General features: G+C 37.8%; 1 long non-coding RNA gene across 1 annotated transcript; it reads right to left on the reverse strand.

Annotated features, from left to right (window-relative positions):
- Positions 1-1,176: 1,176 nt before the first annotated feature.
- On the reverse strand, positions 1,177-24,493 carry LOC308627866. Its single transcript, XR_014017452.1, has 5 exons — positions 24,321-24,493; positions 17,610-17,662; positions 15,105-15,160; positions 11,844-11,898; positions 1,177-1,319 (listed from the first exon to the last, which is right to left on the reverse strand). It is a non-coding gene; the product is annotated as an uncharacterized lncRNA (long non-coding RNA).
- Between the last annotated feature and the right edge of the window lie 2,122 nt (positions 24,494-26,615).

The raw sequence follows: 26,615 nt of genomic DNA on the forward strand, positions 1-26,615 counted from the left end.
GGCACAGGCCCTGGCACACTCAGGTGGCACCTGGTGTCTGTGCTCAGTGGCACCTGGTCTTGAGAACAGCACTCCAAATTGCCAATAGTCTCAACTGGCCTAGAACTTTGCTTTCACTTATTCTCTTGCTCCTGCCTCTTCTCTGTTCCTTGTGTAGTCCAAACAATTTCGCCATTCCACACGTGTTTATTAAGTACCTGCTCTGCTCTAAGGACTGAGGAAAGGATGGTAAGTTAGAATGACATAGCCACTGTCCTCACAGACCTGATGGTCTAGAAGGGAAGATACAGTAACAATAAAGCATGACGGTAGAAGCACAGTATGCAATAGAAATGCATAGAGAATATAAATATCAGAATAAATACACTAAAACGTTGAAGCGGTTCTCCCTAAGTGGTGGGACTTTAGTTAACGCTTTCAAATTTAGTACAGTATTTCAAGGTCTTTCCAAGTTTAATTTAATGGGCAAAGATATTTTTATAAAGGGAATTTTAAGAACAAAATATATTTTTAGTCTATTCAAATACTTAAGTTTTAAGATTTTTTTTTTTACTATTATCAAAAATAAATTTTCAGGACTTCCCTGGTGGTGCAGTGGTTGAGAGTCCGCCTGCCGATGCAGGGGACACGGGTTCGTGCCCCGGTCCGGGAAGATCCCACATGCCGCGGAGCGGCTAGGCACGTGAGCCATGGCTGCTGAGCCTGCGCTTCCAGATCCTGTGCTCCGCAACGGGAGAGGCCACAACAGTGAGAGCCCCGTGTACCGCAAAAAAAAAAAAAATTCATATTTATTCTGTTACGAAGCACCATTTTTCAGACAGTGACTCTAGACCCCATTCAACTTAGCAAAGCCTTTACTTCAATTATGCCACCATTGGCTGCCTTAGACAAACACACTTCCCATTTTCAAAGGTCTTAGGCAGCCCTCACCACCACATTGCCTCTCCGTGAAATCTCATCTACCTCATTCTTCCTCCTCTCAATTTCATGAACAGATGCTGAAGAATACAAACTGTAGTCACATGAATGTTGAGACTATTCCATGAATTTATCCTCAGATTCTCTTTCAGAAGCTCTGATGTCAAGAAAACAACACATAGATTACATTTGTTTATATAAGCAAAATCAACAAGATTATCAATTATAACAAGATAAAAGACCTTGATTATGTCCAAAGACCAAGATGATTTAGAAGGAAGCCAGCCAACCTGAAGCAGCATCCAGAACCTTTACAGGTGCTCTGCTGTCGGTATTTGTTTGATAAGATTGCTATTTCCAGTTTGAAGGTAGAAGTTTGTGGTCTTCATTTCCTTGTAATGCTAAAAGTAAACCAAGAATAATTTCCTCAGGTGGTAAATGCGTTTTCCTAATAGTAAAAGTAATAACACAAGTTTGTTAGAAAGAACTTACAGAGCCCAGACAAAGTTTATTGAAGAAAACAAAACCCCACACAATCCAACTGAGAGATGCCCAATTTCACCTTTAAATCCCTGTAGAGTTGGTTTTATACTGATTGTAGGGTATATTCTGCCCTTTTCACTTAACATTATGTTGGGAGTATGTCATTACTTTATATATATTTCTTTTCATGGCTTTCTAATACTCTATTGAATGGATATACTACTTACTTAACGATTCTCTTATTTATGTATGTTTAGATGATGCCTATTATTTTGCTATTATGTTATAATGAATATTTTGCATTATACACACATCTAAAAGGCTCTAATAATTAATAATACAGATCAAATTAAAAATTTGAAGACACATAAACATGTTTCTGCAGGTTATAAATCATAAATTATCCTTGCTTTCCCACCCTCACGGTGCTTTTTTACATGACCAACCAACTTAAAAACATCTACATTTGTTAGTGCATCAACCTTTTCATTATCTGTTTTCAAATTTTTTTTAATATCCTGCTTTATTTCAAAAATTCTTTAATGGAACTTGGAAGTTTTTGCCTTTTAATGCAATATGTATAGTTGTCTTTTCTGAATAATAAATTACCCCAGAACTTAGCCTAAGACAACAAATATTTACAATCTCACACAATTTCTTTGCATCAAATACCCAGGTGCAACCTAGCTGGGCAATTCTGTTCAGGGTCTCCTATGAGATTCTAGTCAAGCTATCAACCTACAGCCAACCTACAGTCATCGCAAGCCCTGAGCGGCTGGAAAATCCACTTTTAAGCTTACTCATATGGTTGTTGGTAGACTATAGTTCCTAACTGGCTGTTGGCTGGAGGTCTCTGTTCCTTACCTTATGGACTTCGCCATAGAGCTGTACAATATGGCAGCTGCTTTCCCCAGAGTGAAAGATGCAAAAGAGACAGAAAGAGAAAGGATGCCACAAACAGAAGCTACAGTTTTTTGTAACACGTACCATCACTTTTACTATATTCTACTGGTCACAAAGACCAACCTTGGTACGGTGTGGGAGAGCACCACATGAGGGTGTGAATACCAAAAGAAGAGGCTCATTTGGATTTTATTTTGAAACCATAGAATCTTAGAGACTGACTACAACATACAGTAATCTTTATGAGGACCCAAAATACATTTGTAATGATCTTCTGTCAAAAAATACTTCATGAGCTGCTACTTAGAAGACAGTTTACCACTACCTAGTAAGTTTGAATATTCACCGGTCCTACAATCTCAACTCTAGGTTTAACTTCCTAAAGAAAGTCTTTCAGTCTTTCACATGTGCACCAGGGCACATATAAGAATGTTCTATGCAGCCATGTTTGGTATAGAAATCGATCAATAACAGTCCAGATGCCCATCAATAGAAAAAAATAACACAATTAATTGTGGGGTGTTGGTATAATAAAATGCTATAGAGTAGTGAAACTGATGGAATAAGAACTACCCACATCAGTCCAGTTGCAACCATTGAATGAAAAAAGCAAGACACAGGCATGATATATTTCACAATAAAGTAAATTTAAAAAGCACATCGTATAGTAAAAACATTACAATGATACTTTCAACAAGAAAACGGTGGTTAACAGAAATGAAGCACTCACTATGCAACAGGCACTGTGATAAGCATGTCAAGTTGTTTTGTTTTCATTTAATTCTCACAACAGGTAGAAGGTTAAAATTAGTCTTTTTTCCCTCATTTTCCAGATGAGAAAGCTTAAACTTATAGAAATAAAAATATTTTCCCAAGTTCACACAACCAGTATGTCATAGAGCTAGGATTTGAACCCAGGCAGAAAGATTCTAGAGCCAACTGTCCTAACTGCTAACTTAAAATCTGGGTTTGTTCCTAGATTTAGCTCCATGCGTCAATGACAAAATGAAACACTAAATTGCTTATGTGTTGAAATGATGTCTGAATGGATACCTAGTCCTTGCACAGGTGAATGGGCCAATTCATCATCTCTCCAGGTTCTCCTGCCTCTCTGCACTGTGTGCCCTGACGATGAAATAGACCTCGCCTTTCTACTAGGATTCCAGGCGACTCTCCTGTAAACACCAGTTGGATAACAGGGCATATTTGTTGAGCATTTACTGTAAGTCAGGCATTCATCTAAGTGTTTAGATGCACTAACTCATTGGATGCTCAAAACACCCTCTGTGGTAGACGTTACTATGATGCCCATTTTACAGGTAAGAGAACAGGCTTTGAGAAAACTGTTCCCAACAATTACACAGCTTGTAGGTGGCAGTGCCAGGACTTAAACCCAGGCATTCTAGCTTCCAAGCCTATGGTCGTAACCACTCATATACTGTCTCCCATGAAGTATTATGCTTAGAGTAAAGGCATATAAGGAAAAAACTGGCTCTTTTTCTAATGAAATATATAAAATATAGAGACTTCACTGATATTCTAAAGAATTTCCATTATCATATTTTCCTAAGGTGTGAAAAAAATGTAACATTTAACATGTGTACTAGGAAAAAACATGATGGCTTCATCTTGGAGACAGTAAGAACAATAGAGTTGTGTTTGAGTTTTTTTTTATTGAAGTATAGTTGATTTACAATATTGTATTAGTTTCAGATTTACAACAAAGTGATTCAGTTTTATTTATATATATGTATGTATATATATATATATGTATATATATACCTACATATATATAAACTTTTTCAGATTCTTTCCCCTTATAGGCTATTATAAGATACTGAATATAGTTCCCTGTGCTATACAGTAGGTCCTTGTGGTTTATCTATTTTATATATCATAGTGTGAATCTGTTAATCCCAAACTCCTAAATGCTCTTGAGTTTTTAATTTAATTTTGTTGCAAGTTCACTGTCTTTCTCATCTCAAGCTAACAAGATTTAATTCAACTAGTTAACACATTACAGGCATTTGATACACATTTATTTACTTTAAGTCATTTTTTAGGGTGAGGAATGACATTTTATATATTAATCAAAATGTGGTGGCTCCCACTATATATGAGGCTCTAGAACAAAACATATCAAGTTGGAAAACACACAGCCTCTGCCCACAGGAGTCCCCAGCCTACTGGTTACAGTGCATATAATGACAGTGCATATAATTACAATTCAACATGTCAGGTTCCAAAACAGAGGAATACACTCTACAAGTGACTGACTCAATTTATGCTGCCCTAAAAAATAGGTGACTTTTGAACTGAGCCATACAAGATAAGTGCCCATCACTAGGCAGAAATGGAAAGGAAGGGCATTTCTGGTAGAGGGCACAGCACGGTCAAAAGTTTCGAGGCACAAAAGCGTATGACATGTATAATTTTTTGCTGCCAGAGTGCAAATTGCTTAGGCAGACATGGTGGAAAATGACCCTGGAAAGGCCAGTGGCAGGAGATTATGAAGGCCTTTGCCTGACTCCATAGTTAGGCTTGAGGGCAACAGGGAAGCAAAGATTTCTTAAGCAGGAGGGTATGATGGCTATTATTTTATAATGATAACTCTGGTGAAGTGAGTCTGAAGGCTATTTTAACAATTCAGTCAAACAATACCAGGAGACTGAACCTTATGAAACAAGTAGTATTTCAGACCCCATTTTACAGATGAGAAAATCAAGGCACAGAGGAATATAATACCTTGTTCAATGCTGCACAGCTGGTAAATAGGGGAGCCAAATTCAAACCCAGGTAGTGGGACAGTAATGTCTCCTGCATGTGTCCCTGTTCTGCCAGGTGGGCTGATGATCATGGCAGGTGAGAAGGGAGAGAGCCGAGACAGCTAGAGCCTTGAGCTTGAACTACAGAGCAGAGTGGACGGTGCTCCCAGAGAACACTACGTGGATCACAGAGAAGAAGCAGGTTGGGTGAGGAATCGATGAATTCCATTTCAGACATGAGTGCAGGAGGTCTGTGAGAGCCAGGCCATGACACCAGAGGGCTGTTGAAAATGCCAGGACTAAGCTTCAGGAGAGGTGTGGGCAGAGAAAGTCAACCCAGACATGGAATACCCTGCTAAATAGACTCCGTTCCACCCAAGACCCACATCCTGAAGATGCAGAACCTGAGGCCCTGAGAGGCAGTTCAGAAGAGAGAGCTCTAGAGACAGACTCATGTTCAAATGCTAAGCTTAAATGTACGTTCTGGGAGACGTTTCTTCACTTTTCCAACCAGAGTTTTTCATTCATTCATGGAGACTATAATACTTCATTTGTCACATTGTTATAAGGATTTAAATTAATATGCATATAAAGCACCTGGCACATTGCTTTCCAAAAGTAAGTGCTCAGTAAATGGTGATCATTATTATTATCATTTCTATTTGTCAAAGGTGGGGCTAGAACATAGAAAACGGTCTTGGCAGTTTTTCCCATAAAATTCTCTTACCTACATGGAATTGTCACTAATATCTCAACCCAAGGAAAGAAGGTCCTTTTGAGGAATATGAGTTCTCTATTTGCCAAAAGAATGACCTAGAGAAATGAGATAAAAATTGTATATATGTATATGATAAAATATAAAACATGGATTGAAAACAAAGCAAGTGCCACATTTCCTAGATTCTTTAAGTGACTGAGGCAAATTCATGGGGTGATTCATGGTCTCTAAAGCAGAGTCAGGGCAGATGAATGGTAGAAAGTACGCTTTCAGCCATGGTCCCCTGGCTCAAGATTTTCTATTGCGACAATATCTATGTCCACAAGGGGCACATCTCCCAAGAAGGGTGGGTGGTATTTCAGGAGTCACAGAAAATCTTGAGATCTGAAAACCCAACAGAAAAGACTTGAACTTGGAAATCAAGTAGAAGCTTTAAAGACCGAAGGCTACGTAAGCATTTATGTATCACTTTGTCATTCCCAGCTCCTTCAGCTGTGTTTTATTTTGGGATTCAATGTGGTGACTAACAACATGGTTATTTAGGCAAAGACCTTAGGTTTGAAAAATTCCAGAAGAAGAGAATTTCTGGGAAAAGGACTCTAATTCACATTACACACACACACCGCCCCCCACATACACAAAGTTCAAAACACAAGCCAATACACTTAAAAAGGAAAAAGGACGTTGGAAATAAATGAAATTTATTGTTTAATTTGATTGCCTCTAAGATAATATGTTCAGTAAGGATGTGAGTATCAGCAATGTGGAAAAAGTAAAAAATTGAAAAAAAAAAAGAAGAAGAAGAGGAAGCAGTGCCAACCTCATCCTTTAGAAATAAGGAGAGATGTTTCGAGATAAAAATCTTTTTCCCTCCCCACTAAAGATTCCTGGCCTTTCACTTCTCTTTTCTGAACATTGCTGCAGAGTGTCAGATTCTGCTGGTTCTCTCTCCTCCCATGTTCCCGCCCCAACCCATGCTTATCTGAATATATAAGCCTGCCCTTTGCTCGGATTTATGGGTCGAGCCAAAGCTGTGTGTATTTACAGTGTTCTGACCTGAAGACCCCAGGCCGAAGGAGAAGAGGAGGAAACTGAGCCCATTCCATAAACAGAGACAGATATGAGGGGGAGGTAGACGGCCTTGCTAGCACTTAACATTTTTAACTATTTGGCCAAGCTTAAGAATTAGTGATTAGATTAGAGCAAAAGAAAAACGAGGGACAAGAGTGCAGACTTGGGGGGAGTAAACTGTGTATTTTTGCTCTAGTCACTTGGAGGGTCTAGGTTGCCAGATGGGAGTGGAGTTACATTTAATGTGAAAGGTCCGAAAGAAAGTTGGTAACTCGGATACAGAGGGGGCTCTGGGAAGGCAGAGGGTGTACAAAGAGGAGGTTATAAACAACATTTAATAAGTTGGAAAATTTCTCCAACCACAAGTTGAACGTCTTGTGTGAAGCAAGACTTGTTGCGTTTTTTGAACTGTAATGGGTTATACAAGAAAAATCTCCTGCTCCGGGCTTAAATGAGAACACATTGCCACAGATTAGCAAAACCTAATCAATTTTGAGTTGAAATATTTTTCTCAGGGTCTGGTGGCCACTTGAAAGCAATTCCACTTTCAAACAGGGCTGCTTGGTAAAGGGACCACCCCTATGCAGAGCTCTGGTACACGCACCAGTTCAAATGGGAAAGAAAGAGCAGCTGAATCTTAAGCAGTGCTTGGCACCCAAAAACTGAACCCCTCTTTCCCCAGGGCCACATCTTCACCCATGAGCAAAGTGTGAAAGCACAACTTCTGTTTGGGCTCTCCTCAAATAATCTACTTGCTGGAAAAACTGGAATGCATGTGGAAAAACTGACCTGCCAACTGACTAAATTAGAAATAATCTGGCCTCATAAGTAAAGGCTACAATATTCACTGGAGATCTCAAAAGCAAAGCAACTGGGACAACAGAGTAAGTGAATCACCCACAAATCAATTTACATTGCAACAGAGCAAAGAGCTGTGATGTATGAGATTTAACCCATGATTGGAGAAGTTGTGAAATGCCATGGAATTGTTTCTTTTTTGCTCATCTTAATATAAAGCAATCTGGTTCCCATGATGTTCCCTGTTAAAGCATCTGCTAGAATGATATTGTTTGATTGGAATTTTTTTGTTTTCTAAGGTATGTTCTGGGTACTGAAGAGTATCATTATTATTCTAAATGGGTTTCTGTGACCTGGATTGAATTATCACTAACAATTGCATGAGAACATGTGTGTGCTCAGCACTGTGTGTGGCACTTCATAAATGTTAACATGTTTATTAGTATTATATTAGTATTAAAGTCATCAGTAGGAAATCAAAAGTAAAATTGATTCTACAACTGAACTTTGAAAAATGTGTAATGCAAAAATGCACTGAGATGCATTTCCTTTTCCATTTATATTTGGCATTTTCTGTTCAAAATTAAACATAACATTCAAAGCTATGGAGCTAAAGAAGGCACTTGAATTATTCCATCAGGGCAAACTGAGTACACAGCAGTGAAAACTTGGGCTAAATGTGCTGAATGGGAAACAGCTACCCTAACCAGGTTGCATTTCTAAAGTCAAATGAAGTGCATGATATTCCAGAAAACTAACTTCTTCTTGTTATCATTTTTTAACTTTCCTCTAAAATAACAAAACTTCTGCTTTGTCAATAACGCATGCTCAAAACAGATGCAAGTGCATGATGAGGATTTCAGAGGAATCTGGGGACTATTACATCGCAGCTAAAATGCCTTCCTGTGTCATTTCTGTTGAGATCCATTTGCCGGTGGACTCATTTTGTTCTCTAATATGGTGTGGATCATAGCAACAGTTCGATGTAACCATCTAGGAGCAGAGGCCTAGCTCAGTGTGCCAGAAAAAAAAAAAAAAAAAAGCGCACCACAAAGAGCATTGAGATGAATGGCTCTATTTTATGAGCCATAAAAGTTTTATTCATCTTGACACTGAAACAGGTTTAGGCAGTGAGTTGACACGCCTTAAATAAATAAGTGGAATTAATTCCCCAGCCCTTGAAACAATAGCAGCATGCACGTAGCACGGAGAAATGCCCCATTGTTTCCTGTGGCTGCCTGATATTGATATTATTTGTGTTTTTCTGTGCTGCTGCTTCAGGGGCCTGGTTGATCCACTTCAGATTCATCCCCTGTTTTATTAGAGGTTGAAAAAGGTTCAAGACCTGTTTGCACCACAGCTCCCACCGACAGCTAAGGAACCAGTTTGGCGTCTGGTTTGTCTGTTGTTTTACTGCTGACCTTCCAATCAACTTTAACCCCTGACCTCCGGAGGCATCTATCATGACAAGAGGCTGTTTAACACAAATGGTGCCCATTTATAGGGGAAGAGACTCAGAAGATTTCCTTTTTATGAAGAATTTAGTTTTTCACCCCTCTTTTCTCAGTCACCACAGGTGAAATCCCTCTTAGCAGCTGGCTTATGAAATCATGGGAAGGGAGGCCTTAATGAGCAGAAAGCACCCTCAGCTGGAGATAAATATATGCAAATGAGATGCACACACAAAAGAGCCTGGACAGAGAAATATCTGCAATTCCAGCAAAATGCTGCCTGCAGCTCGAAGATGAACAGCTTTGATAAAATGGTAACAAAAAGCACCTTTTTATTCTCCAGCGTGTTTTACATTGCAATAGGCCATTGTCATTGCAAGCCAGTGGAGCATGCAGGGGTTTTCTGCACTGTTTCAGAAAACTGTTTAAACATTTGTTTTAAGGCATTCATGAAATATAATCAATGGACTGCTTCTGTGTTGTCGTTGTGATTTTTTTTTCCTGAATATGTTTTAGACGTGACTGTAGTTCTTTTACCTGTTGGTCTTTTCATAGTTTCATTCTGCTGTCTTGCTGAGCTATTTCACGTTTTGGTGACTGTTTCTTCCACGGGCCAGAATGATTTTTTTTTCTTTTTAATTTCAGTGAAAAGAGACGTCAAGTTAATAACTAGTAAGAATCGGCTTTGAGGAAGGGTTTGAGCCATCACAGAGCAGCACCCAAACAACTAGTTTTAATGATGGCAATCAAGTGTGTAGAGCTAATTCAAAGACAGGCATGTAACATGCTGATTTTAATAAGCGTTAAAAAGGCAATCTCTAACTTTTAAAAGTCTCTTTTTAATTTAATCGTCCTTGGTTAGTTTGCTGCCAAAACAAACAAAACCATTAAAATACGTTTTCAATAGGTATCCGCAGTGTTATTTGATGGTGTTTTAAATTAGCATTGTGTTGGGAAAATATGGATTTGATGAGCTTTAAAAATGGAAAAGCTAAAATCATTAACCTATTTGGGGGGAATCATTTTTTTTTTTTCTCTAAAAAGGAATTAAACCCCAACCCCAATCTCTTGCCGGAAGACGGGCTGGACCCAGGACAGAGAAATTGCTGCATTTGAGCATATGTATGATGTTTAGGTTAATAATCAAGGCAGTTAAGGTGAGAGATGAAACACTAGACGCTTCCCATGTGTCAAAATACCATCGCTCTAAAAGCTCAGCAATATTTGGTTCTTTCATTTATAATCCAATCCTAGCATTCTGAGTAAAGATGTACGAGGATCTTTACATTTGCTTTACCTAAATTATTTCATCTTGGGAGCCTGGATTGGAGCGGAGACATTTCTTCTGAGCACTGTGTAGCTTTCACATTTTATGTGCATTTCATCAGACAAATGTCAAATTTGCTAATAACAAGAAAATCTCCTCATTTTTAATCATGCCACTCCTGTTGCATGGGTAGGGGTGAGAGGGGGTGGGGAGGAGGGAGTGAATATAAAAGCATGGAGCAGTCTGACCAAAGAGCAGAAGGAGAAAACGCTTCTTTGGGTTTTAAAATGACACATGCTTGGTTATCTCCATGTCTGCGTCAGTGCATCATTAAATTCAGAAATTCAGGAGTTAATAGAAACTTGGTTCTATTAGGGATGCTTTTGCCAGCCCAGGTTTGAAGCAGCATAATTATGCTCAACGGCTGTTGTTTGGAAAGGGCAAACAGCATCTTAGGCACAGAACAATGAAATTACAGCTGAGATTTAGGTTAGCAAAAGACGTCTTCTCTAGGCTTTTATGATTCATTATTTCCCATTAAATACAGTATTAGAAGTGTACACTAGATAGCTCATGGTTGCTGATCTCGGAGCACATTATCTATATTACACAGGTCTGGGGAGCAGAATTAGAAAACTTTGGGGGAATGAGCAATATGTGTTTGCTGATAGAAGTACCATATGGCTCATCTTCTTCAATTGCTTTCATTGCGACTCTGATGCCGGAGAAATTAAAGTTTTATTTGATGTGGCACAGCTTAATGAACTGTCTTCTGTTAGGAAAATTGAATATGTTTCCTGTTATTTGAGCACAGAGCCTCCATGGTTTGGCTGATGAGGGATGCATTATGTATTGTTTATTTAGCATTTGGAAAACAAAAGCAAGATATTGAAGGTAAAATTGATTACTGCTGGATTGCATTATATAATCAAGTTTTCTCCCTTTAAATATACCTTTACAATCCTTTGGTAATGTTTTAATATGAGATTGTTCCAGGTTTTTGTCTTGCCAAAGTACCCAGAGCTTGGTTTTTTTTATCGAGATACCTTTACTTGTAAACAAGCCACACGACATGCTAAACTTAGTATTGCTATATTTATAAAGTTCGAAGAATGATATTTGGGAGATGAAAATAATTCAATTTGTGTGTCTCTAATGGCAAAACTTCCAAGTGAGCCCCCAATCGACTTTGAGAGAATCTAACATTTGCTAGCTGAAAGGGGAATGTCATTTTCTTTTGTTTGAAATAGACCACTTAAGAACATGCCTTACGAGAAGGAAGGAATTTTTCATATTAGGAAATACAAACCTCAAAATATCAAATTTTAGATTTTTGAGTTAGTTGTCAGTGAATGAAAAGCTGGACTCAACCTGTGAATTTTTAAAAAAATGAAGTGTATATTCCATGAATTTAATTTTTTACTGAATAAATATGTTTAAAGAAAACGTATAACCAAAAATATACTTACATGATGAGAAAACTGGGATGTCATCCATGTGAATGTTCTCCACTCCCTGAAGAATCTGCAAAGAGATACATTGAGCATTTTGTTTAATTTCCCCCTTTTTGTTCTGGATCTGATCATGTTTTAGACATATAAAATGTGAATGATCTCTAAAAAGACTGAATGTAAGATCATCTAATCGCTGTGTTTCTTTCATTTTTCAGTGAGAAATATTCCTCTCATGGGCTGATGACTCAGACACAGATCTGCAACTAGGATAAAAAATAGTTAAAATGAATCAACATTTATCTGGAATATACAGTCTTGACCTAAAAAAAGTCATCTGTCTTCCATGTCCTGTGATGTTTTGAGGATTCTGGCAAATATGTCAGTTAAACAAACTTCTCTCATAATCTAAATACTGTCTGTTCAAGAGAGGCTTCCAATGTTTATAGCCCAAAAGTAAAGGAAAAAAAAAAAAAAAAAACTGGTATTTAACCAAGAATAGTGCTCTTGAAAATGTCTCTGAACAAAGTGTTTAAGCAAAACTTTGGCTCCAGATATTTTCAATTCCTTATTCGTCTCCTGATTTTTTTTTTCAATGAGGTATTTTGGTACGCCATCATTTCACTCCTTTTCTTGAAATTAACGAATTCATTTCAAAAAATTAACGCCTGACTAGTGACCTGCTCCTACAAACTTCCTTAAGAAACAGTTGAGAAAAAAACATCACATTTTTATGAACCCCATCTCCTGCCAGCAGCCTCGGAGGAGGAACACCATTATACATTGTTATCAGCGTGGTGTAATTTGACTGTTGACAAAGTATCCGTGGCAGTGAGAATGAGCGCAGTTAGAAGTGTGGCGGATTGTAATCAAGAAGATGCTTAGCTGTGCAACACTGCATCTTGAGCAGATTTGAATCAACATTGCCTTAAGGGGACACACACACATACCAAAAGGAAAAAAATCCATTAATTTTTAGAGGGAAAATTAGAGTGGCACTTAATGAAGTGAAATTTGACATGCGTTAATTGCTCTGCAGCTCCTGTAATTAGAGATTTTCAAATTCTTTTATTGCTGTCACTATGATGGCACATTGTCTTGCCAGACAAATAGTGAAATTGTAAATTCATTTGATCAGGAAGTTTTACGGAGGAAGATTGGATTGTATCATCGAGCCCACTTCCAAAATGTGGACAGTTGGAGAGCAAAGAGGGGTTCTCAGCTTTACCTTCAGCACAGATAAAAATAGGCTTATTAAAATGGTTTCAGTATGAGACTTAATGTAAAGGAAGCAGGTGCTGATGCGATTTCCTTAAACAGATGGAAATGTTCCTCTGGTACTCGTGCCTCTGTTTCCAATGAAATATTTCAGGTGGAAATACAAGCTAGCAAGATGCTACATTATATACACATTCTCATATTTCTACTTATGTTCTTCAGAAATTAGAGACAGGAGGATTTTGAAAGTCCGTGTCATGTTTTTCCCAGGTCTGAAGTCTAAGGCAAACAGTACTTTTGATCCCCTTATTAATCTTAAAGTAATTATACTGCTGTTTGGCCCTCAGCATGGCACCAAATATGATACCATAATAATTTTGGTTTCCCTTTTTCAAGCCCTCTTGTCTAGCCCTTGAACCTCTCTTAATTCATTAACATATTGAATTTTTTCAATTTTCCATTTTCTTGCAATAACAATATTAATGCCAGGGTGAAAGCTTGATTGGAGCTAAATTACTTGTTACCTGCTGGCATTTATTTATATGGCATGGAATTATAAAGCTTTGCTATTGTCATGCCTTGGGCGAATTGTTTATGACACCAGTAATAGGAGTAATTGTTATTGTTGAAATTACCTGTCAGCTACCCATAGCAGTGGCCCTTGTCCCACTGACAAATAGTGACAAGGGAGAGGTATCCTCCATGCGTCCCCCTGATGGCTTCTCCTCTGATAATAAGAAGTGCAGGGCCTCTGATAATTTGCCTGTCACTGTTGAGTGCAGCTCAGAGAGAGTTGGCCAAATTGTTGTCATTCACTTTGACAAAGACAGCAAAATGCTCCCGTGCAGGAGGAGGATTATCAAAATAAATGAAATCGCTTACACCCCCTTTGTTTGTTTGGCTCAAGAATTGCCTGGTTTTGTATGAGGTTCTGAAATTAGGGTCCATTTCTTCTGGGTATCGTGCTGTTCATACTAAGATGAGGATCCCAGGCAAGAGAGCATTTTCTAAGACTCACTGTTTTGCAGTTTACATAGGTTGTGAAAAAATTATATTCAGATATAAAGAGAGTCAATAAAATTGTAACAAGAAGTCTAAACATGTGGTTGAATACCTTAGTTTAAAGCATGTGTAAAATTCACACCTTTTTCTCTCCTGCCTTCCTTTCATCCCTCTTTTTCTCTTTTTTGACCCACGCAGGCATTCAAATTCAATAGGTGTTCAAAAGCACACATTTCCCGGTTGCAATCAAGTTTTCCTTGAAAGTGTGGAAATCTGCATCTCTGACTCTTAAAGCCTTAAAAGATTACCCAGTCACATTTAGGATTATTATTTCAAATGGCTCTTTCCTTTCCATAAATTATCTTTTATTTATATAATATCTTCATGTGTAAAGAGAGAAATGAAACGTAGTTCCAGGTATGCAGCATCAATTTTCACAGGCGAACAGAGGAAGCAAAATGACTCTGTTATTGCCAGAGTTCAAATATAAATATTTGCATTTTAAAACCCCTTGGTTGCAGCCTGTGAACCTGTCATAGAAGAGAGAAGGGGACAGGAGAGTGAGGGATGGTGTCCGGGGTTCTCCCCATTTGAAAGAAATGGGCTTTAAAGTAATCAAACCTCTGCTCTTGTAAAAGCCAAAATCATTCTCACCAGTTCACCAAAGGCATCATTTCACGCTAGGAAGATTCTTATTTTTAAGGGGCCTGTGAGGTTACTGCTCGTAGGTCTTCTTGACAAATCCGTGCCATTATGAGAAGTTGCAAAGAAAAGAAAAAAAATAACTAGGATAAATGTAAAGTATTGGCTCCTTATAGGGTAGTAATCAGCTGTTTATTGGTCTCTACCAGACACGTAATGACCAAGCCCAGTGTTAAGTGCCAGCAACATCGCCCTGGGCCCTTCCCTCCTAACACTGGCCATTATCTGATTAAAGAACCTCCAAAGAAGTCACTATTGCATAATTTTATGGGTCTTAGTGCAGGTTGGCTGGCCGGAAAACTACCTAGGCGGGTTGATAAAGCAATAGTGAAACGACTTTATTTACTCCACTTATACCTTGCTCTCTGAGACGGTCTCTGAGTATCTCACACACTGGTGGCGGCAGAAGACACCTAAAAATTGGTTCAAATAGGAATTGTGTGAGAGGTAGGGGAGGCACGGGGTGGGGGGAGACAAGAAAAGTAAAATTATCTATCTCTTAAAGCTTTTCATGAGCTGCACAATTTGAAGTAATTAACAACATCATTACGGGCATCTAGACCTTGTCTTTGGTGTTTGGTATTTCAAGCAGGTAAGTTTCTAGCAGTGCTAAAATCATACATGCGATAATATGATGATGGGAATAAAGTGTTTCTAATTCTTAAAAATAGTGTAGTCTTCTAAAGGCTACCACTCGCTGGTTAACAGTGTTCAATGCCCCTGATTAACAAGTGGAAGGCAGCGACATAATTAAGAGGTTATCTGTAGTCATAAAAATGCTCAAACCTGTCTTAGAATGTGATCCCTTTAACAGATAATTTTTAAGAATGTAGCATGTCCTCGCTTTCTCTGTCAAGACACACGTTAGTGATCCCAGGAGGGAAAATAAACATACGTTTTTAAATGAAGATATTTTAAATGTACCCCATATTTCAGTGTGTGGCTGTAACCTGGTCTTTTTTATGTTCTTCCTATAAAACCTAAATTAAGCCTCTTAGGAGTGGTTTTGCTGTAGGTTTCATCTAAAAACACAATACATTTTAAATGATTCCAGTACTTGAGAGCACTTTAACATGTAATCACTAATGTGCGTTCTCTCCCCTCCTCTTCCAAGCATCAGCTCTTCTAAAGGGATGAGGCTTCTTTAAAATTTAGCTTCATTTGAAATAGAAACTTTTAACAAATAGTAATTGCTCCTGTAGCTCTATTGATGAAATGACTAGCAGCAAATCTTTTCTCCTCTCTCTCTCTCTCTCTCTCTCTCTCTCTCTCTCTCTCTCTCCTGTAACATTTTGAAACACCCATCAGTGTCAAAGGAAACTGCACACATCTCCTTTGCTGCTCTAAATAAGGCTCAGCAATGTTAAGAAAAATGTCAGAAAAAGCTCAGTGGATTAAAGTAACATTCTGCACCATGTCACCGAGAATGGCAGGGCAGACTGGTCTGCATAATTCTGAAAGATATTTTGTGTAGAATGCTTCCTCTATAAAGGAAATGAAATTTTATTTGGAAAGATTTAAGATTGTATTTGATCACCTACAACATTCAGTTCTTTTTCTAAATCTTATTATTCCTTAATATGCCTTTGGTGTGTATCTTTAAAATTAGAACAATAATACACTCTTTGTAGAATGTTTCTCCACCCGTGTGCAGCGTTAAAATACATTGTGGACTCGTCAATGCATTTTTCTTTTCTTTCTAAAATTCCTAGGATGTTCATTCAGTGAAAGTAGTAAAAACTCTGGCTCTTACACATGTAAATTCATTGAACTAATCAGTCCTTTTTCCCCCTTAAATAAAATTTGTATATGGCTCTGGAGATTTTCAGCACAGTTCATTTAGTGATATAAAAAAACATAAAGCATTTACATTTCATTCATGTATTGAAAATACATGAATGGTTTGAGGATTTTAGTTTGTTTTATTCTATTTTTCTAAAGAATACTCAATTATTGAAAAAAAATGAGTACAATGGTAGTAAAACATCCCACAGTATCATAAGTATGTAATTAAAACTTAGCAGTTAAAAAAAGAAAACATCTTACAAATTCAATACTAGATACCAATAGACATGACAAGATTAGTTTCACAAAAACAAGGTAAATCTCCACTGATTTTAAACAAACTTTTTCAAAACAGGTTAAAAATGAATTTAGACAAATTTGTCTCTTAACCTTTAAAGATTTCCTGCCCGTTTCTGTATGTCCTTTATTACATTAATTTTTTATTTAAATTACACCATTAACTGGATATGAATTTATCAAGAATACATGTATTGATTTATAAAACAGTACCATTAATTATTATAATAGCTAGATGTAGCTGATATTACAAAGCCATTTAAAGGTTTTTAATATAACTCGGACATACATAGATAGATAGGCATTATGGACAAGACTACAATTCAAACTGGCTACCAGCAGTTAATGAAATCCTTGATTTATATTCTAGTTTAGAGATTGATTATATTGTTACTTTGTAAAACTATTTATATTATGCCATTTTTCAAAGGATGTCTCAATAAAAAAGCTAAATAAAATATTCAGTCAATTCCCAAAGCAGATTTTGTTTTCTATATTTTAAATGCTAGTGAAAATAATTGATTGTGTGTGTTCCAAGCTTTGTCATTTCCATTCCAGAGGTGGCTTTCCTGATGGGAGACTCGTTTGCAATGCACACTTTCACACACTCTTGGATCCTTGCAGAAAACAAACCCCTTCTCTTTATTTCATTAGCCGCCCCCCCAAACAACAAACCCATGTATATTTCACAAAACCCATGCATCAGGACACATAAGTCTTTTTGGCATCTTTTATGTTATGCATTTTTTTTTCTTAAGGTTGTGGAAAACTGGGACTTACCCCAAAGCCGCAAAACAGGCAATCACGAAGGAGTATTTGGGTAAGAATGCAATCTGAAGAGAGAAAAAAAAAAAAAAAATGAGGAAGAATATAAGCAAATAACAGTTACACTTTCAAATTGCTTTTCAAATGTTAATTAGCCAACGAATAGGTTGAAAGTTAAATTCTTTTCACATTGTACTTGGTTTGGGTCTCCTAGTCTCTTTATTTATATCACTTTTCCTTGCCTGGCAACATATGTTACCGATTTATTATAGTATTTTTACTGTTAGCAGACAAATCTAAAGGCTAGCTGAGAAGGCTAGCTTCATCTGATGACTTTAACAACAACTGCAGGGCATCCTTGAGGGTGAGCCAATAGGCTCTTTTGAAGCTATAATACTATTAACCATTTTGATGCTGAAATATTTCTTACAGCTAAAGTTGGTTCTGTCTTTGTAGGCACTCTGGGTTTTACATACACAAAAGGTAAATGTAAATGATTTGTTTTGCAAATATTTCAATAGCCTTCTAGGCACTTTCCTCCACGTGTCTTAAGTTCCCTAAAAGCCGTATGAATGCTGTGGCTTCTTTATTTCCACCTTTCTTTTACAGGACACTGAAATCTGGGCACAAAATAATAAGTAAACAGCTATCAGGCATCAAGTTAAATTGTCACTTCACCCTCTCCCATGCCATTAATTTTCTGCTATGCTATTAAAAGAAAGAAACATTCTTGGGAGTTTCAATGATCGCATCTTTCTGACATATGTACAGCCCAGAAAAGTAAATTTCAAATGAGATTCTTTTTTGGCTAAGAACCTGCAATTCCTTTCCAAATTAGAGATGTCATATATTATGGTCATTTTAATGGATATGTAATAGTAGCCAAAAATTTATGCCTTTTAATATGCATACAAGAAAACGTCTGTTTCAGAGTTGTATTTGTTGACTAAAAGTATTCACTTTAAAGTTGCCAAATAATTAACTTCCGTTTTTGATCATCTGTAATTTACTTCACTCCAAATTGTCTACTCATTTTAACTTAAAATTTTTATAAACGATCTCCTTTTCCACTCAAATATCTCATGCGGAGTCCACTTACAATTTCAGGTAATTACATTTTATAGAAATTCTCTTGCACATGCATGACTTGAAAATTTTGAAATTAAATCTTAAACGTTGGAAGCCAGTATTTCTTATCTGCAAGGTCTGGCTCAGTAACTAAAATTTAACATCATCTTGATATTAGAATTCAACCAATAAGACCGAGATATGCATGGCAGCAGTCAGAGGTCTGGCTGTGAAAAAGTGAATTTTGCGGTCCTGGAATGCTCTCTGTACCCCTGGGATCTAGAAAGCGCTAAGACATACTGTCTGTATAAACATATCTAGTATAAGAGATTCTGCCTGCAAATCGTAGCAATGACTCTGCTCTCCAACATATTTAAGAATACACAATCATACCTGGTTTTAAGACAAAATTGCAAAATTGCCTTCAGAACAAGTGGTGAAATAACCACCATCTATCTAACCATTCATCTGATTCTAATATTTTTATTGAATAAAAATATTTTTATTTATTTCATCGCTTGTACTTCGATATACTTTCCAAATTTTATTTTGGTATTAACTATAATGACCCCATCAAAATAAGAAGAAAAATTTATATCTTTACATATATAGTTATACAGTTTCATCCTAGTCTAATTTAGGATAATGTCTAAGTGGGCTTATTATTTATATCTATTATCAGATATTTACTGTATTTATTTCTTTGTCCCCAAGAGGCATCTTATGGCGACGGTGGGTAATTTTAGGTCAGAAGCAATTATGATCAAAAGGATTTCAGCTTCAGAGAATGAGGCTAACTTTCCAAAGGCATAAATGCACAGCAACTCCAAAAAATGACCATATATGTCATTGGGGTTATGAATACCCAGGCAACTCACTTGCTAGCCCTGTCATTCCATGAATAAACCATCCCATAAATGTGCCTATTAGGACACATTCGTTTTTAAATATTAATTTTCTTAGAAAAATGAAGGGAGACAATGCTGTTGGTGGCCCTAGAGTTTTCTTCTTCTAAAAGAATTATATTCTTGAACCAAAACTGAATCTCCAGCAGAGTTTTATCCCCATATTTGGAAGCATACCAGCTGTGTACATGGGGCTCCAGGCTCCATGTTTTTTGTTGCTGAACTTGACGCTCTTCTAGACCAGGCCCTCTACTCTGTGACAGAGTGCCTTGATAGATGGGATGGGCTGGACTGTCCCTTAGTCTGTCCCCATCCACCCATACCTACCACATTCTTTCACTCTTGTCCACCCCAAAGCAGGTGCCTTTGAAAGGCCTGAATGTAAGATACAGTTTCCTCTGGTTTCCCAGCTTAGGTTCTGTCATTACCTTTCTCTAATATATCTAAGCAGCTCCTTCCAGCGACTGGTCCGAGCCTAAGCTGGGATCCCCCCTTTCCTGTTGTTCCCTCACCTCTACCCCGACCTCCAAGGGCCACCCCCCTGCTTTCTGTTTTGTCCATCACCTCAGTTTCTTTTCCCCTGTTTCTGACCTGCACTTTTTCTGGATCAGACGCAGGCAGGTTGAGAGGTAATGAGAACCAGATGGACAGAGTGCAGAAATTGCCCAAATGGGTATGAGAATGTGGGAGCTGTCAGGCATGGAGTGAAGCTGGAATTTTTCAGCAATAAAATGGGATTTATCGCCACTCTACCACAGTCATTGCCGACAACCGTTTACCTTGACAGAAACCCCATTCCAATAGGCCACGCCGATGCAGATTCTTTTTTCCAAAGAGTGATGATTGGTATTTGTTCTAAGGCTCAAATGGCCTGCACTAAAGGTGAAGCATTAGGCCAAAGTCCTGTATTCCCCACTGAGGCAAATGAACCTGCTAAAATAAGTTCCTTCCACAATGGCTGTGTAATTGAAACCAGAAAGTGAGAGAATTTGATAAATTGCTTGACCCTGAAGGAATGTTAAGGTCATAAATTTTCATTGCATTTTTTCCTCTCTCTTTTTTTATTTTTATATATTGATTATATTTAGTATTTACTTCGAAATTCAACAAGCTTACAGATCATCAGTTGTGGCCCCAGGGGAGAGCACAGTAAATCATCAATTAAGAGGGTAGGGGACATTCTCCCCTCATCTTCCAAAGAGGAATGTCAGCTCCTCAGTATTCCAAGGACAGTCATGGAGGTGTCTTCCATGTCAGAATTATTCCAACTTAGCACGCAATTTGTCCTGGCATGGACAAAGTAAAATCCACAGGAAAGATTTTTCTCAGAAGGGTGCTACTACACTTCTATCATTTAAGAATGATGAACTGTTAAGAGGCTGGCAATACATTTGCAGCCATCACACCCACATACCTTTTTCCCTCCTGTAACCTAAAAATAAGAACAATTGGGTTTTAGCTAAAAACCATGATCCTCTTTTTTAGAGGATCACGTGGGAGTGTGCCTGTGTGCGTGTGCGTGGAAGCATCATGCTTCTGAGTGCTGGTTTTGGCAAAGACCACTTGAGGTTTTTCAAACTTACTTTTGCTAAAATCTGGATGATCTTAATGTGGAAATAAAACAGAGGTCATAAAAACAGTCCAAGCCACATGTTACAGAATATAAAATGGACTGAAACACTAAAGTTATCACATAGCAGCAAATTTCTACACATCTTGCTTTAAGGTTTTACTTGTTTTTCTAAAAAGTGAATGAATGAAGCTTTCCAGCATTTTTATTTAGCTGTATTTTCTACCGATTGTTTATGGTGATACGATATGAAGATATATACTCTCTCAACCTGAAGCATGTTAAATAATTTATTGATAGCCAAAACTTCCTGTCCTTGAAATTTTCAAAGAACAATCTATCTCCTGGGTATTTATGTGCTTGGCTTGTTCTCACTGTTAAATAAGTAAAATCAGAAGTATTTGATCACTAATGTATAAATTTTATGTTCAGAATTTTCAGGATTCAGGAGATCCCAAATGGGATACAGGGCAGAATTTTTGACGGACCATTGGGACAATTTCCCTAATTTAGGAAAGATTGATTCATGCTGATTTATTTTCAATTATTAATTATCAGTTTATTGGTTGAAACCAATACTAGCTCTAGGATGTATAAGAATTAAATAACCACATGCATTTTTTTTCAAAACCATCTAAACTGTATAAGTAAAAGATAACTTATGCTTCATTCTATAAAGTATTATCAGTAGGGGTGAGGCTAAATAATCTCTAGTCCCATATCTTACTTTCTTTTGTTCAAATGTAATATCACCAATGTATATTGAGTACATATTTCTATCTCAAAAAAAATTTTTTTTGTCAAGTAAGGAAAGAAAGAAATTCAAAATCCTTCTTATTCAAAAAGACAAAAGTCAGGGCTTCCCTGGTGGCGCAGTGGTTGAGAGTCCGCCTGCTGATGCAGGGGACACGGGTTCGTGCCCCGATCCGGGAGGATCCCACATGCCGTAGAGCGGCTGGGCCCGTGAGCCATGGCCGCTGAGCCTGCACATCCGGAGTCTGTGCTCCGCAGCGGGAGAGGCCACCACAGTGAGAGGCCTGCGTACCACAAAAAAAAAAAAAAAAAAAGACAAAAGTCAGAGAATTTGTGAGTGATATAAAATAGTAAGTAGTACAAGAGCTGTTGAAAAATCTTGGAAACTGCCACCAAAGTACAGGGGAAGGTGAGAATTTTCATGTTATTGCTTAGATGTGTATAAATATTCTAATAAGAATTCAGCAACAATATGTTTTCATCTTATAGCGGGGGGGACCATGATGTACATATGATCTACTTTTAATCTTGTGGCTTTGTCAGTGTTAAAAATGGAACTTGGGAGGGAGACTCAGGAAGGAGGAGATGTGGGGATATATGTATTTGTATAGCTGATTCACTTTGTTATAAAGCAGAAACTAACACACCATTGTAAAGCAATTATACTCCTATAAAGATGTTAAAAAGAAAAAAAAGGAACTTCTTCCACACTTAAAAATTTTGTCACAAGGCTGTTTCAAATAAATAAATAAATAAATATATGTACACATATAGATATATATAAGCATAAATAAAATATGAACAGAAAATGGCTTCAATCACTAATATTTTTGCAAACTAATGTTCAGCTGATGCAACTCAATTTTATTTTGCATCACATTAGTGTCATAATGGTAATGACTAGCCTTTATTCACTAACAGTTTGAGTCAGCACTTTGAGACATTTTCAAATTAGGTCATACTGCACATTTGTGTCTGATACAAAGGTTGATTAAGAGAGCTGCACAGTTTTAAAGTGATGCGGTGTGAGTTGAATTAAGTTCTCTCTGATACTTACGGGAAATGTGAGCCACCATAACTAAGCAGAAATAATGTATGGGCTATAGGGGGAGAATACATTTCCACAGAGTGCTTGAAGTCATACTCATTTACAATTTCACAAAGTCCTCTGTCTGTTATGGAAGAATTCTATCATGGGGCCTAGAAAAAAGCAATGAATTACAATAAGGACACTGGAGGCCTGGTCCCCAGACCTGTTTCAGTGACAGTCAGTTTTTGCCTTTATGTCCCCTTTGATCATCTCAATAAAGACCTTTTTTTTTCTTCTAGACACTGTCTACTGCTTTTCTGAAGTCAGAATGATCCGGTGTCACAACCAAACCGTTTACCCATAATACAACGATTCGGAGGCCAGGCTAAATTGCTCTATGCAATCTAGACCTGGGGAAAATTTTAAAAGTCTATTTAAAGTGATATTGTCATGGCAAATCCATAATCTCATCAAAAATCTGAAGAAATAGGATTTTCTTTAGTTGCCCAGCACTTCAAATAAATTGTAAAAATGGCCCCTACAAGGCAAAGTAACTTTTAATTGGGTTTAAGGAGAACAAAAATAAAAGCTGAAACTCTTTAATTGTTGGTTTGTCCAAAAGGGCAAAAATAGCTGTTATTATTAACACTGTACTCACTTCATGTTGCCCTCTCCATAGCATAAAAAAGCCACAGAAGATTTTCTAAATATATATATATATATTTTTTTGTGCCAGTGGCCTTAAAGAAACCTGGACAGAAACCCAAACAGTGGATGGCACTAAACTGAAAGAAAGGCTCCTTGGCTTGGCAAGCTTTGGTCCCAGGATGCAAAAGAAGCTACTATAGCTCTCTTGCACATACACTTTGCTTGCTTTGCATTAGCATCAGACATAATGCAATCAAATCACATTTTATTTTGATAAGTCTGGGACAACATGCACTGCCTTGCCCCCTCCAGACCTGTTACCTCCAGCTTATTCTCAGTTTCTTTCCATCTGAGTTTTCATAGAAATTTGGACTGAACTTGTTTTCTTGGGCAAGACACCTAAGTAAAGTAAGAGGAAGGGTTCCACCAAAAAGAAGGTGTACATGTTGATTGTTTTCAAAATAAATGCATTTAATTAGGAACATGAAGTTGTAATGGCCACAGTCATTCTCAATGTTTATAAATGTGTTTATATTCCAGTTCCCTGAAGATTTTCGCAATGAAAGAAAAACAGCTATCAAATCTTAGAAGGAATATAAACAAGAACTGGAAGGAAAGAAGAAAGGAAGGGAGGGAAGGAGGAGGGAGGGAAGGAGGAAGGGAGGGAGGGAGGGAGGAGGGAAGAAAGAGGAAGAAAGATTGACTCAGCCCCTTCCCTCAATCCCAACAAAATCTGTTCATTAGCCACCTACCCCTCTTCACTGATTTCTGTCCTTCAGCTGTGAAAGACCACAATCCATGAAAGTGATACATAAATTTGCTGCCTTCACCTTTGCTGATTTCTTCTTGCTTCTCATAACCAATATTTTTAATATTATAACTTGAAATTGAATAATCCCTTCTTCTTGCTAAACTCCAGAGGTTGCTCTGCTCAGCCCTGATTATTTATCACAAAAACAAGGCTTATGAGTATCTTCAAGTGGAATTTCCTGTGACTCCGATTAAAACACAGATATCCCTGGATTCAGAGCCTGCCAATTAATACCCGAAGCGGTCGTGGCACTATGTCTCAAGCACGTACATTTTCATTTTCAACACACCCCTGGTGTGTGCAATCACTTAATTTACATTTTCAAAAGGTCACTTGTGGTGCTAGCTGGAATGAATTGTATATTTTACTTATTTTGCAGTAGGCTAATTTGCCCAGCCAGGGAGACACACTTTTCCCAGCCACTAGGATGACATAAATCTGAATCAGCCATCATATCACAACGAATAGGTAAAAGTAGTTTTGCTATTTTGTTAAGCAGTTACGGGAATACTTGAGTTTCTCCAACAGTTTAATTTAGCACATGAGAATAGCATCTAGTGAGCTATTTTTATTAATAGTGGGTTTTTATTATTATTTTGCAGAATGGATACAGCAACATTACCAGAGTTCAATATGACTTTTGATGATCTGGTGTGCAGTGATTAAATAAGGTTAATCTTCATTTTATATGCTAATAGGATATTTATAATCTCTACAGCATATCCAATTTAACGATTTTATTCTCTGTTGTTCAGAAAGTATTTCTTACTAGTGAAAGAGAGAATACCCTTACGCTCACCACAGAGGCTAGTTTAATTGGGCTTGAGTGCACTGTGTATAATTAGTTCACTTCTCTAATATTTCATCTATAATTACACAATGAATAATGTGCTTAAATTTCATAAAACTAGTAGGTTCAAAGAACTCACCCAAAATGAGCATTCTGTTTTCAAGCTTTCCCAAGCCTTACTAAGAGCCTGATGAAAATATGGCTGAAGCCAGTATGAATTTCTTGAATGGTGAAGCCTCTGAGGCTAAAAGCAAAAATAATGTCCCCTCCAGCTCCACTCATCTCACCCAATGAGAATGTTAGCAGCAGGGCTGCTTGGACCAGGCCCAGCTGCCACTGGAGAAACAGGATCAAAGTCCCCACATGCTATATTCCCAAGGTCTCTGCAAATGTCAGACTGCAAGATGGTATTTTGAATGGCAAAGCTATTTTGTTTGGGGTTTGGGTATTTTTGTCCCCTCAATATTTAGAACTCTTTTGGGTAAACTCATTCCAGACAACAACCTATGAAGTTGTATCATGGAAACCAACTTTTAATTTTGTTAGGGAATGTGATCACATAGAGAAAGAGGGGAAAAAGAGAGAGAAACTGGTGTATGATTTTGAGGGTTCCTCTACTGATTGAAGGGAGTTAGTTGGACCTCTGAGTGTACATGTATGTATTGTTCATCTTAGTTCAAACAAGGCTATTTTTACACTAGCACTGTAGTTACTTACAAAATTTGAAAAAAAAAAGGACTTCAAGGACAAAAGAAAAATGTATTATGGGGTTTTAGGAGAGTTTTTTTCAAGGGCCATAGGAAGCCTCCATTTTCAGTGTTATCCAGCTAAGGGGAGTTAGCCAAGGTCAACAGCATGTTCACATGGCCTCTTCAATGTGCCTTCTCTTATACCCCTAAAATATACTTCCTATAAGGCCCTTACATGGTTCTTACTTCCTCACTTTGCCTTTGAACTGTTCGTTCCACTTCTACCAGAGAGTGCCAGTTGCCAAAATGACTACTGTGACCCAGGAGCCTACCCACTGGCCAAAAAAGAGCCTGAAGACTTCAAAGAGAATCTCTTATCTTTTGAACCAACAACTACAAACGAAAAAGCCACCAGCTGCGGTTGAGTCAGGAAAATAGAATCACCACCAGGTATTTCAACAGAGGGATATAAACTAGGGACCTAGTTACAAAAGCGTTGGAAGAACTGAAAGGCTAACTGGAGACCACCAAGAACTTGGCAACAGCAGGAAGCCACTGCTACCCCTAGACCTACAGGACAAAGGGAAGGGGGCATGCTCTGGGACTTCAGAGGAGATGCTGCCATTGCCAGAACCACCTCCAAAGCAGGTTGAAGGTTGAGGGGTTGGGATTTCCCAGTCTCCACTCTTCCTTGCTCAGAATCTCCCTTTGTAGAAGCCAGATGGCAATGTGCTTTGCAGGGCTAAGCCCCCTAAAA

Source organism: Mesoplodon bidens (genome assembly GCF_964165515.1).
Source record: "Mesoplodon bidens genome assembly, chromosome: 14".
Classification (NCBI taxonomy): domain Eukaryota; kingdom Metazoa; phylum Chordata; class Mammalia; order Artiodactyla; family Ziphiidae; genus Mesoplodon; species Mesoplodon bidens.